This window comes from Trachymyrmex septentrionalis, unplaced genomic scaffold (genome assembly GCF_001594115.1).
Source record: "Trachymyrmex septentrionalis isolate Tsep2-gDNA-1 unplaced genomic scaffold, Tsep1.0 scaffold167, whole genome shotgun sequence".
Taxonomy (NCBI): domain Eukaryota; kingdom Metazoa; phylum Arthropoda; class Insecta; order Hymenoptera; family Formicidae; genus Trachymyrmex; species Trachymyrmex septentrionalis.
In genome coordinates this window covers 747214-768515 of record NW_017304831.1, presented here as the reverse complement: position 1 = coordinate 768515, position 21302 = coordinate 747214, and the positions used below count along the sequence as shown (strand labels likewise).

The 21302-nt window shown below is 29.0% G+C and overlaps 1 protein-coding gene across 2 annotated transcripts in view; it reads right to left on the bottom strand.

Annotated features, from left to right (window-relative positions):
- LOC108746319 (carnitine O-palmitoyltransferase 1, muscle isoform) overlaps window positions 1–14974 on the bottom strand; it is a 25353-nt gene extending 10379 nt beyond the window's left edge. Inside the window, exon 1 of one of the 2 annotated variants that reach the window (XM_018483024.1) lies at window positions 14541–14974. The gene's annotated coding sequence lies outside the window, so the exon portion shown is untranslated. The remainder of the gene's footprint in view (window positions 1–14540) is intronic. The other variant, XM_018483023.1, reaches the window with a different exon arrangement.
- Between the last annotated feature and the right edge of the window lie 6328 nt (window positions 14975–21302).

Genomic DNA, 21302 nt, shown 5'->3' with positions numbered 1-21302 from the left:
ATATCGCAAAAAAATAAATCTTTTATTAAAATTAAATTTTTTTATAATAAATTTTAAAATATATATCAATTAGATCTTAATAACATCTGCCATTTTCAGATGCACAATTTTAAATATTCTGAGCTCGAGGTATCTGCTTGATTTTTTAATTTCTGAATATTTTTATTATTTATAAAAATAACTAAAGAAAGAACTCACCAGCAAAGAAAGTGATTATCAATGGAAATCAATTATGATTAATGCTATCCATGTTTTTTCTTTTCAAATTTTATACTTCTGTTGCTATGAATTTTCATGCGTGGTTTCAAAAAGTTATTCTTTAAATGTGTATTATTGAGCACAGTATCTGAAAGAGCATTATATATAATATATGTATATATTTTTATACATTATATATAATGCTTTTATGAGCAAAGATGTTAAAGATTTTCTCTATATTACTTATAATAAAAAATAAAATTAATCATAAAAGATAGTTTGTACTTTCATTGTATACCACTCTTCATTATTTGATCGATATGCAATAAGTAACATGACTTATTATTGAACTTTACTCGATATGATACTAAACATCTATCACTTGATACAGAGTGATATTTTGTTTCATAGACGTCAATTTTTTTAAACTAACTTTTCTTGATGTAAATTGCATCACTAAGTTAATAAGAAATTTGTTATTAGCGAGATAAAAATCGTTAGCACAATCTTGATCTCATATTTAATTTAACAGCAGACCAAAGATTATTCAAGATTGTACTAATGATTTTTATCTCGCTAGTAACAAATTTCTCATTAACTTAATGATTTATATCAAGAAAAGTATTTAGTATTGTATTTATATATACATAAATACAATATAATATTCAAAAAAGAAAATTACTCAATCAATATACTAAGATACAATAAAATTCAATATACATAGAATTTAAACATTTCGTCTTACAAAGCCTTCTTCAGTGTTACAAAGTCGAACCGATAATACATAACGACAATATATTTGACAATCACTTTTTTCGCTGGTGAACTCCTTCTTTAGTTTAGTTATTTTTTTATAGATAAAATATTTTATAGATAAAAATATTCAGAAATTAAAAAATTAAGCAGATACCTCAAGCTCAAAATATTGAAAATTGTACATCTGAAAATAGCAGATGTTATTAAGATCTGATTGATTTATATTTTAAAATGTATTATAAAAAAATTTAATTTATGTATAATATATATACTTTTTATCAAACTTTACTATACAAATAGATGTTTCATCTACGACACAAAATAAAAAAAAAATAATAAAAAACATTTAAAAAAGGATGATTCATATACTGTTTATTTTACATTGCGTTAGTTCGAAGTAAACACATTTCTCAATTCTCAAAAAATCGAAGAAAAAGTTCATATAATTTCATTAATCGTGTAAGCGTGATGAGTTCATTAATCTATATATTTTGAGTAATCTATATATTTTATCTGATGAATTACAATGAAAATTGTACAGTATACTTTGATCTTTGATAATGTTTGTACAAAAAATAAGCACTGTAGTATTACTTGTTGACGTCAATTTATTACAATTATGATACGCTAATACTGACGTCTGTCGTAAGTTTCCGCTTCTACTGTGTTGAACCATTATGAGAAAAATAATTGCTATATCGTCTTTTATTGACCTAATGACATTTATAAACATTATTATGTACATATTTATACAGTCAATGACTTAACTGCTTATATATTAATTAACATTGATATATTCGTATGATTGTTAACGTCGCGAAAAAAAATTAAATCAATGCATTATCTTTAATTTCTTTATGTGTTACTATAATTCGATATTTTTCAATTTTTTATATAAATAGAAAATATAAAAAAAACTGGAAAGGATACGGGCAATAGGAGTCAAGCGCAGTTTAAAAAACGCGTTTTAGTGAATAAGTTTCATAGATACATTATTTGCGCGACGTCTTCTGCGCTTGACTACTGCCCGTATCCTTTCCAGTTCTTTGATTTATAAGGAGTCTTGGTTAGTTTGATTTGATTTTTATACGGATAAAAAAAACCAATTTTTTTCCATACATACCCCTTAACCCGGATATAAAGAATTTGCTGATAAAAGCTCGACTAATGTGAAATATCTCATATCTGAGAAACTACGTCAAGATATCTTCTTATCGGTGACTTCTGTCTGGATGATAATGCGTAATATTACAATACTAACAGAGATTTTATCATTTAAATGCGAGATATACCCATTACATTTTCAATTGATTATGAACGTTAAATATATGTTTATTTAGTCACGAGTACCGTGATAAAAACAAATTTTGTAATCATTTAATGATGTCTGAAAGAAATTAAAAAATTTGAAAGTTTGGAACTGACATCAAAATATTAATATTTGAATTATATAATGCTCAAACTTTCTTTCTTTCTCAGTTGAATTTCACTGTTTATCCATGATAAGTATGCCATTGAGTAATCAATGATTATCCACTGATTCAGATTTAGAGAGATTGGAACCCGTTTCATGCTGGCATATTAGAACACATTATTATAAACGTAAAATGTATTATTATATTTTTAAATTATTCTAAAATATTCCTTATATATCATTTGTAAACAGCTAAAATGATAAAAAATAAAAACATTTATTTAGCGATACAATCAAATTTTTTACAAATAGGTTTTTAAAAAAATAAAATAAAGAAAACAAGGTCTTTTATTTACAAATTCATATTTAAATGGGAGGGAACGTTTATGTTTGTTTATATGCATCATAATCTAAGAAATAATAATTTTTTTATCGCAACAAAAACATTAATATCATCCTTAACTCGATCATTATTTAAAACATTACTTTTTATTACGTACGATGCTTATAGAAATACATAAATGACGTGGCATAATCATTAGTGTTCAACATTAAATATAGAAACGACCTTCGGACCAGCCGCGATCAAGACGCGATTTAAAATACGCACATCGCAGTAATGGATATTATGTCCTATAACATCATTCCTTATCAAAAAATAGCAATACGTAACGATTACCTCTTCATTTACAAGTTTACCCCAAATTCATCTTGCCGACGTGACGGCCTTGAGATTGCGCGACAGACAAATCATAAACATCCACTTTCAATGTACACGCCTAATTTATTGGCGATTTGTTTATCGTTGTTTATGATTTTAATAATAGCAATTTAAGTTACTTGAACACTCAGCATATCGGAAAAAAATACATCACATGTGCGCATTTTTAATTATCTGAGCACATTAGTTAAGAAGAACGCAACGATGGAACATGTATTTTTATTTACTTTATTCCAACGCAGATTCACTTCGCGTATTGATTTATTGTCGAAACTATGATACAAATATTTCGCGAGTGCGCACGATTCCTAATAGTGAGATGATTACTTATATAATCTATACTTTATAAAAAAATGCGACGTAATTTCCGCCGGAACTATTACGATTCACCGAAAATTTAATCGGTAAACTGATATGCAAGAACTGAAGCGAGGCAGTTCGTGAAAAACTTTGCATAAAAACAATTCATCACAGTGAAATTTTGAATTATATTAAGTATTTAGCCAAGTTCATTTTTAGAATGTGATAATACTCAAATAATATAGTCATAATAAGAAAATAAATTTAAAATCTATGATTAAATATTTTAGAATCTTATAAGCACATTTAACGTCAAATACGATATTAAACGCTTAAGTACATTCGAAATAACATTTGGAATTATTCAAGCAAGAAAGCTTAAGCAATTCAAATTTCTATTTGAACTTTTTTAGATCTTCCGGAATTTGTATTATAAGTTGAACTGAGTTAAAAAAAAGTATCAATGTAGATATATGTATATGATCATTAACATTATTCAAAGAGTCCAGATAACAGAAGTGCCCATTAAATATTCCTTGATAAAGAATTTTATATTTTTTTTATTTAATGATATTTTATACAAAACAAAATTATTATATCAGAAATTATGATAGTAGCCGCAATTTAAAAGTAATTTCAAAGTGTTACTATTCTGTGTAATTAATTCAGAACATTACCAATATCAACTTAGATTGGCATGACAAAATAAAAGAAAAATATCACATCGACGTCATCGCGATAAAGCTATTCACGTGACGATGGAAATGTATGCTTGCTTATCGCGCATAATATATAATCAACATAACATTGCATATCCGCGATATTGCTTATTCATGGAAACAACATATATTCATATAATTAACATAATTAGACTTTGCAATTAACCGCGGAATGATTGTCTTATTGCGTAACGATCTTAAAATCTTCGCACTATCAAGAATTAAAATAAAATTTCTATTGTTTATCGAAAATTGAGACTTAAACAACAAAAACTTTGAATCGAAACAGAAAACAAATGTTTTTCTAAAATGCAATATTAATTTAAATACATTTTAATACATGAAAACATATTTAATTGCTGATATGTATTTTCTTGAGCCTTGTGAACTACTTTGTATTACAAATACACTTTATAGGTGAATGTCAGAATTTTCTTTTTTTTTCTATAGGGTAACTCCAGTATATACGTCGCATCTATCAAAAACTTAATTTATTAAGTATTATTTACTATGTTTAAAGTAAACGAACTATATCAGTAAACACTTTATACTGTCTACAATGAAAAAAATATTAGAAATCTGAAATATTTATATTTCGTATTAAAAAATAAACTTTTTTAAATCCTTGCATTTTTGCCGTATATCTCATAGGAGTGGAATATATGGCTACTCGTAGGGAGAGGGAGGCTATGTACGGCTCGTGAAAAATGTACAAATAATGCATATAAATAAAACGTAAAATGACACAATAACTTATAAAATGTGTTTATAAAGTTTTATTAAGGAATAAGAATAATAAATATGTATATGAAATAATAAATAATAATTATAATCTTCCCACATGTATTACAAGTGTTATGACACGAGGTATATTTCACGTAAAGCGTTACTTGCATTTAGTGCACTGAATTCAATCTGCGCACTTTGTATGCTTAAATCCCGCTAAAAATGCTGTATATCCCAAACAGGTGGGATACACAAGATAACAAACTAAACAAAAAATACAATATGCAACATGCTTTACTATTCCTCTACACTCATGTATCACGAAATAATCACTAAGTCTTTTGCACGTCCTACAATAATCATTTTATGTAGATTATAATTTATGATGATGCTACTCAACACAGTGATAAATCGATTCAACTCACAATAATTTCATTAATATTAACAGTAAGAAACTGAAATCGTAACACTATACTAATATAACATGCATGTAACAGAGTAGTTGCGGGAAAATTACCCCCATTCCTTTTATTTTTTCTGACTTCTACGGCGTAAAACCCAGTATTGCGTATTTGCCGGAGTTATCCTAATTTATATAATATCTTATACTTACTTAATTTATTTTTATTAATTTTCTAAATATTTTATTTTATATTGCATATCAATAGAAATTATCACAAATCATTTCAATAAAACCTTATTATATACTGTGTTATTATTTGTATTATTATTATTTATGTATGCTAAATTCGCTCAAAATCGATTATTTTGATGATTGATTCATTGAATATTTATTTACATGGATAACTCGTGCACAAATACGTTATTATTCGAATTTATACTTTGTGCAACATACTGGAAAGTTGATACTGCGTTGTGCATTATCAAATTACTATCTACAATATAGAATTAGCACATATATTTTTGGTCGGATCTGAATCACGATTAAATCGAAATGTATTGTATAGTATGGCCTTCAAGCTTATTACATAAGCGGCGAATGGAGGTGTATAAGGGAAGTATGGCGAAGTTACTTTCTACGCGATAACGTAAGACTCTTTGCAACTCTTTGCACTCATCATACTGTATGATATTTTTCATAATAGAATTTCGTTAATAGAAATCATAACAAAAATGTGAATTAAAAATATAATATCATAGTATTGCAAGTGCAGATAATTGCCAGCGGTAATGTTAGCATTATGCAAACAATCATGCGCAATTAGAAATTTTGCAGTATTCGAAATAAAAAACCATATAAATTATAGAGAAATCATATAGAATATGGAGTATTATTAAGAATACTTCAATATATAGATATAGAGAAATTTGTATTTAAATACAAATATAACTGTTACATAATTTCTTTATAAAAATACAACGTAATATGAAAAATATTGATCAATATATCTTATCTTTTTTTAATTATCAAAATATCAATGAAAAAAAATTTACAGTTTTGAAACAAAATTAAATTTGGAAGCACCTGTCTAAGACTGAATTCCACATTGTAACTGATATTTCAGCACTTTGCTGCTACATTGGACTTTGACCGTCGCATGGATGTGACGCGTGTGTTAATCATGTGAGCATAGAACCAGACTCCGTCATACTTCACTTGGAAAGATGTGGTTTTAGTGCAGGCATATAACTGAGCACTTATCATAAGTTTCATGCATGAAACAAATCGGAATGGATTCCGGTCAAAATTATTCAATTATTCCCTCGATTTCTATGTGCTTTCTAGAGAAAACAAATTAATTCTGACTGGAATCCATTCCAAATAATTTCATAATGGCTACACAGTACAGTTATAACACAAGTTATAAGAAATCATGGAAAAAATAGTTGATAGAATTTAATCATCTCTTACATCATTATATAATTATTTTTTTTGTATATCTATCTCAACTGGTTAAAGAGTTACATTTTGTGTAGTCCAATGATCATGTTTGTTAAACATATGTTATATTTACTCTATGATCCACAATACAAAGAAATTATTATATTATAATACATTTCCTTATGATAAATCAATTTATTTAGCCTCTAATAATGATATGTACATAGGTTATTTAAAAAACTGACTTATGACTATAGCAGCATTAAAACTGTTATTATTTTAATCATTGATATTGTTTTTCAGACTATAATTCAATCGAGTTATAAATTTTCAGTATAAATCGCTAATTTATTTAAATAAATCGCATTAATAATGAAAAGTTCTTAAAATATAATTTGAGATGTTGTTTATTATAATTAATTGTAGATAGTAACAACAAGAGTAACATTTTGTAACATGCAAGCTCTCGTGCAATTTTTAATAAACTTGAATAATCGTCCTTCTACTCAACGTTTTTATATCTAATAATCTAATACATAGTCAATAATTATGTATATGTATTTTATACGTAACGTACTTTGTTTTACGTAACGTCAATAAGTAAGTCAATCTAAAGTATCTACACATCCTTGACATTTAATTAGTATCTAGAACGTAAATAATTACAATTATGGAAGAAAATGGGATTCATATAAAAATTATAGAATAAGTTCGAAATAAATATATCTCAAAAAAGGAACTTGCATGTAAAAATCTATAATTGTATGATGTTTCATTATTTTCTACACGCGAAATTTCTACACTATACATTGATAATGCCTACTATGTATTTATCGTCATCTTTTATCATGAAAAAGCATTCTCCAAGCGTGCTAAGGTTTAAAAAAGTGAACATTCAAGTTTCGGATGTAATAGCTATTTCATAAAAATTCAATGTTAATGATTATTGCAAAATATAAAACGTACAATGTTTTCGAAATATGTCATGATTTCAAAATGTATAGACTTATTATTTCTTTTTTTCATAGTTCTTATATATAATAATTTATTAATTGTGTGAACTAGGATATATTAATTATTATTATTAAAATTAATAATAGTAATATTATTTATTAATTTTATTATTAATAATAAAATAAAATTATTATTATTAAAAACTAGTATATTAATTAATAAAAATTGAATATATGCTAAAACTTTGTTGCTTAAGAGTTTTAAAAAAGAAAATTTGCAGTAGCTATCTCTATCCTTTAAATAAATATTCAACTTTTTTTAGGTATTATCTATATAATTAACTGTAAAATTTGAACAGTTACTTTTTACATTTAAAATTAAAATTTACAAAATATCCAGTTCTTTATCGCTATAATAAAATTTACTACTATAAATACTTGGATAACTCAATCAAATAAATAAGCATGAAGAAATAATGTTTGGAGGTCGATATGAATAATTGTCTTACAATCGCGCAGGAGGAAACTTATGTTGAAACTTATGTTATCATACATTCCGATAAGTTGCAAACTACTGTCTCAGGCTAAATATTTGCTTAAGCAAGATTCAACACAACAGTCTATAAAAATTCTGTAGATATTAAATATCTAAAATGGTGTGTATTTGCAATGTACAAGAATTATACCGAAAATAATAAGCAACAATATTTAAGAAATTTTAATATTTTTAATTATTGCAACACCAAGTACATTATCTTAATCTACAGACTTTCATTTACTTTTCTACATAATTTCTTCGAATTTCTTTGCACACCATTCTGGAAGTTTGAAAATTTTCCGGCGATAGAATTCTGTTCCGAAGTCAATGACATACTATTTTGTGGATTGTCTTCAGTGTCTGGTAATGTTGGCATTTAGTTCTTCACAAAATCAAAAAAATTATTGTCAAAGCGCTAGATTGGGATTGTAGGAAGAATAAGAAAGAGTTCCTTATATTTTCTCAATTTTTCCGAAGTGAAGTGAGCGCTACATCTAATAAAGATTAAATTAGACAACTAATTATACACCTGATATTTAAAGATCGTGAATTAAGCATAATTAAATCCATCAAAGAAAAAAGATAGAAATTAAAAAATTTCAATGCGTAATAAATCATGCCTAATAAATGCTGTAATAAAATTTGCATATACTTTAATTACATTAATTACGTTAATTAAATGCATTCAGATATTTATTTCAATTTTCTAAAGTAATAAAGACTTTTCAGCAAAATGTTCTTTTACTTCTTCGTTTACGTATATAACTTTTATACTATAATTTTCTCTGATAAATATTACGTTATATCTCTCTTTCTTTTCTTCCGAGTGGCCACTTTATTTAACTGCACGACATGACTGTCTGGATAGCCGCAAAAGTGCAATCGCTTTTCGTATGCATAAACATGAACACGTGTCATTGGTCGCGTTCTAATAAGAAAATCTTGTTTCAAGAGGTGGATCTAGAAAAAAAAACTAGCACGTTTATCACCTCTCCGGTTCTTTATCTTAAAACATCGGTTTTCAATTTTCCGACAGATGGAAAAATCTCCTATTCTAACCGCGCTAATTTTTTTTTGCGAGTTGGTGATTTTTTTCTGGTTTTGAAAAGTAGAAGGATCAAATCTGATAAGTTTTAGAGAGAGAGAGAGAGAGAGAGAGAGAGAGAGAGAATATAAAGCACGACAAGATAGTAGAATCTTCGGCAGGATAGTTGTCAAAACCCTAGTCAAAGGATCGAAAATATAATCGAGATCTATATGCATTCGGTTTATTGTACTTATATGTAAGATATTAAATAAAAAAATCCGTTATGAAAACTTAAAAATGTAATTGAATAATTCTTCATTAAGTTACCAAACGATTCTTTTTCCCTCCATTTTTTCTGTCTCTTTCGAGGATAATTCACAGACTTAAGAAAATATATATATTATGGCTTAATATAAATAAAATTCAATTAGTATACAATAAGGGCTTTTCAAGCCTAGTAAGATAAAGTATGTTTATATAATTAAATTGTTTTATTAACCTTCATATAAACAATATTTTAAACATTTCGTCCTTTTTTCAACGATCCTCTTTAGTGAATATTACAAAATTTGCATATTATTATCACGTATTATAAATTATTACATATTCCATAAGCCTACAATGAACTTAATTATATAATCCTGATGTCCATTAATTCAAAAAATTGTTGTGTGACATTTTGTAAACAACTACTTTACGTATCAATATTTCGTAAACAACTACTTACATATTAATAATGAAGTAGTTGTGAAATGTCATATGACGATAATTTTTGATAAAAGAATCAATAAATCGAAGAATTTAATATAATGTTTTATCAAACAAAGATCGTACTAGGCAATTTATGTTGAGTTAATGGACATATCAAGATCGTTATATAATTATATTCACATAGGCTTATGGAATATGTAGTAATTTATACACGGTAATATGTAAATTTTGTAACATTCACTGAAGAGAACCGTTGAAAAAAGATCGAAATATTGTTTATATGAAAGTTAATAAGACAATTGAATTATCGCATACCTTATTAGGCTCGAAAAGCTCTTTTTGTATACTAATTGAATTCACAGAGAACATATTTTTCACAGTATGTCACATGTTATTACAATATAAACATTTCGATTTATAACAATTTTCGATTTTTTAACATGTTTATTTACAAATTACAATAATTCTCTTTCGCTCCGTATTTTCTTCCGAGAACGTTCCACTTACAAAAAAGAGAAACAGAGAGAGAGAGAGAGAGATACTATCTTTCGTAGAATGTCAGCATATTATAAACACTTTAATATAATTGACGTAGCTTTATAATGAATTAGCATATCTGTACTTTGCTTTGGAGCGGCGATGACTAATGTGTTTACATTTCAAATGCATAATCAACAGTATTACTTAATAATATATGCATTTAAAGAAACACTTCTATCACATATCGTAGCTTTTGTTTTACCTTCTTTTCTTCGAATTGGTCGAATCCTTTTTCCTTTTACATTGTTTCAAATACGTGTGATTTATCATACGGAAAAAAATATCATGGAAATTCATACATAATCAAAGGAAAGTTTAACAAAGCCGAAATGAAGCTGAATTAGTAAATTCACATTTATAAGTATTTAAATTCGATCCTTTGTTAAATACGCGCTTAAAAACATTTCTCACATTTTCGAAGATTTATTAATTCGGTCGTTAGTCAAGTCATAACACTATCCGACATTGATTTTGCCTTCGGTTTACAAATTATCATTTCCAGAGTATTTCTTAATATATTGAAAATAATGTCCTCAGAATATACCTATAACATTAAATTTTCGGAAAAACTGGGATAATATAAGTCACAAATAACAATTTTGGTCATATTTAGAATGGTATTGCGGTTAAAGAACTTTTATTTTTCCAATTTTATCTACACTATCTTAAAATGTTATCTTTTATCTCGAAAATGAATTTTTTTTGTTTCTTTTAAGACCAAATTACATAGGTTTGAAATATTAGCTATAATATGTTAACACATATTATGTATAGCTAGTAAGTGTCATATCTTAATTCACGCGCAATTTTATTTTTACAATTTATATGATTTGTTTTTCTTAAACTTGAAAGTAATAAAAAAAATTGATTATAAAATAATATTTAAAAAAGGCGTGTAACAAAGGTCGCCTCCACGTGAAGCACTCTGGAAATACATTGTGATTAAATTACCTTCTAGAGATTATCATGCTAATCTCGAAATATCCAAGAAACATAAAATAACTATAAAAAATAAAAGTGCGCACAAGCCAATTATAAGATATAACACTAGCTATACATGATATGTCCATTCAAACTCATATAATTTGATCTTAAAAAATCGCACAAAAACAAAAGAAATTTATTTTGGAGATAAAAGATAACATTTTAAAATAGTGTAGACGAAATTGGAAAAATTAAATTCTTTTAAACGCGATGTCGTTCTAAGTATGTTAAAAAGTATCATTTTTTCTATCTGTGTTACATCACTTTTCCTCGAACGTGTGACGTGACAGAATATTTCTGAACGCAGAATCAAATTCAGCGATAAAAAAAAATCTTCGGGAAATAACACTCCACAAGTTAAAGATGAAAAAAGCCAAACAATTTGTCACAGCGCAATAAAAAGAATTTTTTCTCGTTCAATCTTCAGCTTGAAATTTTGAAATTCTAATTAAATATCAAAGAATTTAAAATTTATTTAATAATAAAGTTATTCACTAACACTTTACTAGCTTGAAAATCAATAATGCTAATCTTTAACGTTAACACTGAACTTGTATGTCGCGTCATCAGTTGATAAATAACTCTATCTTATATGTTTTAGTGATAAGAACAAATAACTTTATAGTTTATCTTTTCGATATTTGATTTAATAGTATATTTAATCATTCCTATTGCTAGAGAACAAAAATAAGAAAAAGCAGACGAGAAATAAAATGTTCTTCTTCGAGAAATGACAACAAAATGTGCTCTTGTCCAACTTATTAGAGGTCCGATTCGAATTATCGCAATATATTGACACATCGTAAATTGTGCAGACGTCAAGATTGAAAGCGATGTACGCGTGACGCTGAAGAGCTGCGTTAAATGACAAAACGCTTATTTAAATCGCCGTGAGTCTCGTGAAGTCTAGTATTTCTCTGCATTCGACTCGATGGCTGACATTTTCTACATGTGGCACAGAACTATTACTAGTGTATATACACCGCAAGAACCGTAGAGTCGAAGAAACAACGAATCTGTTCTCTTTAAAATATACTTTCTACGCATTCTTTTCCCGTCATCTTCCCTCTCTCAACTTGCAATCTGTCGTTTCTCGCTAAAATGCGTTGAAGAAAAGTACAACCAGCTATAGAACAGGTCTAACAATGCAACGGTATATCATTCGGATACTCGGGAAGCACCGTACTAAAGTATTTGCCAAACCGAGACAAATGGAAATTCTGCAGTATCAATTTAGTTCCAAACGCATGAAAATTTGCATGGTCCTTTTAAAAGCTCAAAAAAAGCCACCTTTATAATTTCTTTGTATAGCTAGACGATAAAAAAAAGCAAATATCTAGGACGTTGAAAGCTCTCTCCTCAATTGAGAAAAAAAAACGGAGTTTTTAAAAGTTTGGAAATCTATATATCTCTCTAAAACTTTTACAGTGAATATCACTTTGAAGAGTAAAATCTCACTGATTGCTTTTCATTTAGTGACTCAAATCAACACAAACATTTCATCTTTTTTAACATGTAGAGAGTAAGAAAAATAGAATAATGATACTCGTATTTGTGTCGACTTGTGTTATCAAATGAAAAACTATTCTTAGGCTCGATTTCACAATATATGGTTATTTAAAGATTGAAGGTAACCAAGAAATTCATAGACAAATTTTTCATTGATGAATCTGTTGATAACTTTTAATCTATAAATAACGATATATTGTGAAAACAGGCTTTAAAGATTGGAAATTGAGCACTTTCAAGGACTTAATTTTTACTCCTCACTCTCTAAATTTCTTGGAGTGAATTCTCACTCCAAAAGAATAAAAATACTGCTGTTATTAAAAAGAATGCAAATATTTTCTCTCTTTTTCAATAGTATTTTCATTTTTTTGGAATGAGATTTCGTTCCAGAGATTTTATTTCAAAGAATTTAGAGAATAACAGAAATCTTCTAAAAATATGTTTAATTTATTATCGTTTATATAACAGTTATTTATTTATTTATTTATTTATTTCTTCCAGAGGATATAAAAAAGACATTATATACTAATAGTGAATTCGATTGGACGCATTCAATGCGCACATTAAAAGTTGTACATAAATTAACATAAAGATATGTGTTTATTATAAATATGGAAATCGGTTTCGATATTTTAGGTATTAAATAAATATAACTCTATGAGTGTGTGATATTCACGTCCGTTATTTTAGGAGTGTCTTAAGTAATGCTAAAACTCTGTGCTTTATACCCACGCAGAACAATAAGTCATTAATACATAATATCAAAATAACTCCAATGTCAAAATGACTCCAAGATGATCATTAAAAGTCATTTTTCAATCATTTCCGATTCATTTTAATGTCATTTTGACGTTATCGTGCTTATTCTGCTTCCGTAACAAATCTTAAGATCATACTTAAGATAGATTTAAATATAAGAATTCACTATAAATACCAATCTAAAATTGAGGATAAGAACTGAAAATAATACACTTTAAGAAGCGATATGTCGAAAGTATGTACATAGAAAATAACTTATCTCGGCATCTTGAGAGATTATCTTTCTGCGTATATGTATTATTCTTCTATTAGTTTCCTGTTGATGAATATGTACATTGGCGTAGTATAACCATTCTTGGCTAATAAATTGCGTCGCAGAAAAGCGTAAACTCACAACGGAATTCGAATTCCATGCGAGTATCCAGATGTATATGCTACATGTCAATTTCATAGACGAGAAAGCATGATTCTCCCGATTTAAACGGATGGAGTAATTACTGTAAAGGTCAAATCCCCACGTCCACTTAAATTTATCTTACTATGAGAGAAGAAAAAGGCCATAGAAAGGAAAGAAAAAAATATGTCCCTGGAAGAACAGGCTCTCTCTCTCTCTCTCTCTCCCCCTCTCTCTTTCTCTTTCTCTCTTTGTAACATCTGTATCTATAAACAGAGAAGCTAAAGCTCGCAAGCGATTGGTTGGAGCGCGGAGGCGTGCGGCCGCGCCTCCAAGCCGAAATGTAAGCCACGTTCTCTCTTTCTCTCTCTCTTTCTCCCTACAATCCCTAATAATAGAACAGTCCTGTTATGCGGACGTTGATGTGATTTGACTACATAATACTCACTGCCGAAGCGTGTACACGCGTGCTGTTCCTAAGTTTACACTCGTGGTAAACGATGATGGGACGTTGCAGCTGGGCTACTACGAAGCTTTTTGCCTGCTGTGTGAGGTCCGACGCTACAGAATCGTCGCACCTAGGTCGAATTTGACGAAACGCACTTTCTGTTACGCGTTACTGTGTTGAATTCCATGCACCGTACCCGATAGAAACTCAGGATGAATCAGAACAGTACTGCAGACTGTTCCAGACAGTGCGGACTGATCAGGAATCAGGAGTAGGACTGATCGTAAACTCAGCAATCTCAGGACTGGCATGGACTCAACTGATTAACTTGGAGTCGTAAATTCTGGTGGCTTCCCACTACGCTTGGAGTACTTGAACTGACTGAGACCAACTGAAGCGCACGCAACAAAACGGGATGGCAGCGCTAAAGTTCCGTACGCACGCGCGATATATGTACTTCGGTCATCGGTGAATGTTGACTAGTGTTTAGAGTTAGTAGGACATTCTAGATAATCTAGGTTCCGTTCCAGGACGCGTTCAGATTCCCATCAGATGGCTCCTCAAGTATCATGTTATCCTTGTTTAACATTCGGTGAATAATAAGGACAAAATGATACCTCCGGATGGCACTCGGATGGAAATCTAAGCACAACCCGGGCCTGCAAGTGGTGGAAGAATAAATCGCGTGCATGCGCAGTAATAAAGATTTCTCGTGGAAAATTGTCGTACATTATTTTGGGAAATACGAAAAATAATCTCATGAAAAATTTGGCTCGTTCTGGATAATTATATCAATAATAAAAGTTATATCAAAATTACGGCTGCTAATTTCCTTTTAGGCGACACAATCCATACATATTCTATTTTTGTTATTCATTGATATCCAACAATAGAACGTTTGTGTCGAATATGTCCTCTAAAAGGAAAGCAGGCTATAATAATAAAGTTTGATAAATAATGATACATACGTATGTGATATCGTGTTGTAGTTGTGTAATGAACTGACCGATCGTACACTGATGTCGCAATTGAACGAGTCTCGTGAAGTTGACGAGAGATGTCGCTATTGTGACGTTAAAGCGGCATCACAATAAATGTGCGTTCGATAAGAAACAGACAGTTCCATGAACATTCGAAGAAAGGCGGAAGTAAAATATGCTAGATAAGTCTAATCTACAAAGAATAAGAACAAAAAGAAGTTTACACTGCGCATTTAATATAAAGTAAGATATATCGAAATTTGTTTTTTTCTATATTATTTGAAGAAAAAAACGCTTTGAGAAATCGTACGTAGGATGTAATTAATTCGATCAGAGATGATATTTATGTTTTTGTATTTAGGTCGCGAATGTGCAAATAACAGGCTATTTATTATCTGGGTTTTAATCTTGAAAAGTATCACATAACGAAAATACTATATTAAGGAAATTTATAATATACGTAACTTATTATTATACTATAATATTTTTATATATTTTTATGTGATATTTTTCAGAATACAGCTTACAATTAGTGACAAATTGTAGGTTAGAAAGGACAGTCCTGAATTTTAATTTTTTATCACACTTTACAACGCGTTTCGAATTTTGTTTCTAATCAAGAACCTGATTATAAATTGTCCCTTTTTTACGTGTAAAAATAATAAATGAAATAATTTAGCCAGTATTTATAATCCACTCTTATTTCAAGACCGTCTAAGTAATGTCTTAAGACGCTAATCTTAACGTCTTAAAACATTACTTAGCTTAGACAGTCTTGAAATAAGAGCAGACTATTATGAATACCGGCCAATATAAGTAAAAATAAGTATGAAATATAATTTTTAATAATATGAAGAACGTTATGATTTTTTATTTAAAAACCTAGATATTATTTATAAAATATCTTTAGTAGAAAAGTATAATTTAAAAAAATAAAGCGCAATTCCATAACTTGACGTAATTTATTTTGTTGTGTGATCTCATATGATGTTATCATTTCAAATCATATGCATCACAATGTTAGATCATTTTTTAAAGAGATGTAATATTGTATACATTTATTGTATACTTTGTTAAAAGAAAGAAGAATGAATATGAAGAAAGAAAAGAAGGAAAGAAAAAAAAAAGATGAGAAGAAAACGAAGATGAAAGAGAAGAGAAAGACGAAAAAAAAAGAAGAAGAATCTCTTTCGTTGCGCTTAATGATGACGATGTTACAACGATAAAAACAGTGTTGACCGATCATTGAAGGTATGTCAAACTGCGTTTATTTATACGATATTTCAATACATAAATATATATAGAATATTTTATGTAGAAAAGGAAATGAAAGATTTCTATTGAATAGTAATTTATTACTAACGTATATAGTAACATGTTGACTAAAGCATCAAGTTATTGAACATTTGTAATTTAAAATGTTGTTGGATTTGTACGTAAGATAAAAGAATGTAAAAACACATTTTTTATGATTAACTTGAATTAGATTATAATACATATAATTTTATGCGACAATTTATTTCTGCGAGATTTGATTAAGATACGTTTATGAAAATATTTTATGATTATATACTATTATAAAATATTTATTGTATACATTTTACACATATTTATTATATATATTATTTATATTTTTATACATAAAATGCTTATAGTAATATCTAGAAAAATAATTCAGAATTTTTTTAGAGTACTTCAAGACATTACAGTTTCACTAAATATAACTTCTCAAGAAAATATTCTTCATAAATTTTTAATCATACTATTTTTACTTCAAGGATTTTGCTTGAGAGTTAAATAGATAGATAATAACATAGCATTCAAACATCGTTCATGCAACACGTTTAGATATTCAGTATTGAGAAATAGAATCGGCATTTCCTGAATGCCGAATTAAACGTTAACGACATGAATCTTTGTAAAGCACTCGTAATATTTAAATCACTGTTATCTCTCAATCTCAATAGCGTGGGATTATCCTATAATTTCCTTTTGCAAACACAATATTCTCGGAGAAATCTTTCGATCTATATTCAAAGCAAACAGAGTAAAATGTTTTGTACGCGGAACGCAGATCAAATGGCTCATATCTCATTGATAGTGTAGAATTGTCTTCTCGAATAGAATTAGTAACGGAAATGACGGATTCTGCATATATTGTCTCTCCACGACTTTCCTGTGAGAACGTCGCGAGAACGGTGAAAGCAAAAGCGGAAATATATTGGCGATAACAATTCTGGGAGAAACGTCGTCGATAAGCGCGAATCGCATTAATCGATAGAAATAGAAATAGAAATTGTTCGTTCCGGCAGTTCGATTTCCTGCGGACAGCCGGGAATTCATTTCACGCGAAAGAAAAGTAGGTACGACGTTTTGCTAATGCCTGACAATACCGGGACGAGCGTGGGAAACAGATGAGATTCGATTGCGATCTCGTTATTTCTTATTATCTAGTCATTCTCCAGACACTTAACGTATAATCGTGTGTTTTATAATGAAGTCTCGATCTCTCAAGGTTTCATAGATATATAATCCTTTCAGAAAACTTTGTCTTTCTCATCGGAAAAAAGCCTAAGGTCGGAGTCAGACTATGCATTGAAGATTGAAATTTCACCAATAAGGACAAAGAAATTTTGATTCCTTTTGTTCTGATTGATGATTGGTTAAACATTAATCTTTCAATCTCATTCTTCGATGCGTAGTTTGATTCCGGCCTAAGTCTGATTCTGGCTTTAGGTATGAAGTGGACACATGCGAAATTATCTTGAAGTAACGCGATGATTCTTAATGCGATTCTTATTAGATACAAATTAGGAATTAGATATTTGCGATTTTTGAAAATATTTACGGCAAAGATTTACTCTTGAATTAGCAGCATACCAAAGGAAGTATGTTCTATTCAAAATGAACAAGAAATTAAGATTTTACTTTATAAATTATGGATTCATATTATCGATCAATAAACGATGCATTATTTTACAAAGAATTTTGTCTTGAAAATGTATAAATACACATATTATGCAATATAAAGATAATAATATATGTGTATTTGAACTAGTGGGTTTGTAATATTTAGCTTTAGAGAAATTTTTAGTTTATAATTAAATTTTATTTTGAAATAATTATACAAATAGACTTTATTTCAGCAGAAATTATAATTAAAACTTATTAATAACTAATATCTATCTAATAAACTTTAATTATAATTCTAATAAAATGAAGTTTGATCGCAATGTTAATATCATCTTTTTAAAGTTTTTGCATCAAATGTTATGGAAAGAGCAATATCAAGTCAAGTAAAAATTGTTTTTATTCAAAAATACTTTATTTTTTTATAATAGATATAATTTTTCCTGTTATATTACTATATATATTTTCCATGAAAAAAAATCTGTTATTATTGCAAGCAACGTTTTAATAATGAAAAATCAATTAATGATGTGTATATCAAATATATCACGCAATCTAAAAATACAAAGAGAAAATTATAATACAGATTGATTGCTCAAACATTTTCAGTTAGCTAATTTATTGTTGATCTATTCATTTATTGATTCTGAAATAAAATGAGCTTTACATCTGTGTTTGCATCTATGATATTATTATATTTATTATATTTATCACTATATTATTACTGTAATATCACAATCATTTTCTACAGCTATCATTTCGCGTTTGATGTCATCCGATTGAGAGTGAACGATTTAGATATAGGACATGAAATTGATGCAAGAAAATCCAATTTGCCAAGGAAAATAATTCTTAATCACTCTCGACAATTAAATTGTGGAATTTATTATTTCACGACATACAGAATATTAACAATTTTGTATACGGTATTATTACAAAAGCTCATTTTGTTTCTATCGATTATTATAGATGGGAGCTAACTCGAGTGAGCACTAAATAGGATAATCCTGCGGTGATTGTCGATTATACTGATTTGGTAACATCGCGCGGAGATGTAGTCGTATCTTGCATCTTTCCGTCCGGCACGCAATCACCTGCGACTAATTGTGAGCGCGATGATCACGTATCTAATGGTAAATCTCGGGGATGACGTTCCTCCTCGTCGGACCCTTTCCGAGGGGCAGAACTTTCACGGTGCGCTACATTCTTTGAACATTATCCCGTTTCGATCGATTTGATCGGCGCTCGGTTAATTTAACACGGTGAAACTACTTGCTGCATCGCCGTCGCCTCGAGTGTGTTCCTCTTCGCTAGGCGCCGATTTCGAAGTCAGTGACCAGTACTGCCTGCCTAGCACTATAATACCGCTGTCCAAATTAATCGGACGACATTATCTACGATAATAGAAAATTACAGTTTATAGGGTATTATAAAATAATTCTTCCTTGGATTGCGCTATAAATGTATAATGAACTTCAATGATGAAGCCTATCGGTACTTGCATAATAATTTATTAAACAAAATTTTTTTACGATTATACATTAGCTAATATTTTGTTCCATATCTTCCATATTTCAAATTTAAATAATTAGATCGAAATAAAAAAAAGCAATAAGTTAATAAATTTAATAACATTTCTGTTATGTTTTTTAAAACTAGTTTTATTTCTGCATGATTTTTAAAAATAAAATTTAGAAATTCCTTTTTATTCTGACTTTCTTGTAATACAAAATATCCTTTTATTTATACATAATTTGAGTCTTCAACTATTTCTATAAAATTATAAAATTGTTTTATTATGTATAAAAGCGATATAGGTAATTAATACAATTATTTCTTGTTTCAATACTATCTCGTGACAATTTTTTCATTTTTTTAAATATTTCCTGACAGTTCATAATTTCTGAATTTTTTTCTTGACTTGTAACATAATATAGACAGAAAAGAAAAATACTGCATAGACGAGAAAGCTATAATCAATATCAATGTAATATTAAGTAACGGTAATGCATCCACTGAAAGATTAAATTATCAGAAAATATATCTTTTATGAAGCAAACTTGCTACAAATTAATGTCCTATTTTAAGATCTCGTTATGTGGCTCGAAAGAGACTGCGTCATAGTAGTAGGCTACAGGTTGATCAAATCCGGTCGTTGCACCTTCCCTTCGAAACCTACTTTGATATGTAGGTATCGTGGAAGGGCAGTGAAATTTCTTCACGCGATTTACCTTGCGCATCGATTGCACTTCTCTTTGATACCGACTAGATCTTGACTCTATTCCCATCGCGTGGAATTTTCAACGAAGCGTGAAAATCGCGTCTCTTTACGCGTGAGAAGACCGCTCGCGAAACGAGGTCGAAGGAAATCGGCGACGAAGATCTCAGCGATGACGCGATATCCATCCGGACTTTGACGATCGTCGGAACGGAGAAAGCGATACGTGTCGCGTCAATGATGTACTGTGACTCATTTGACATCTTTCATATAAATCTTTGCATATGCTTCTCGACACTTCTTCTATTATGACTCAACATTGTGATGCGATGACATATGTAGATTCTTGAGAATCTTTCGGTTATTGACCTTATCGAGTTTCACTTTATTACTTCGGCTGACTCGACTTGAGATACGAGTTACCCGATTTTTAATAACTAATTTGCTTTCATCTATATAATTATATTATTCTATTCAATAGTTATATACAGTGAAAACAGAAAAATTTAATTGCACGATTGCTTACGATATTAGCTCGATCTTTTACGTGTTTAAATCGACACTTTCAATATTAACAAACTCTTAAGTTTTCTTCTGTACATATATACTCATTATATATTGGCTCATGTATTGGCTTGTTATTCTTAGGCAAAC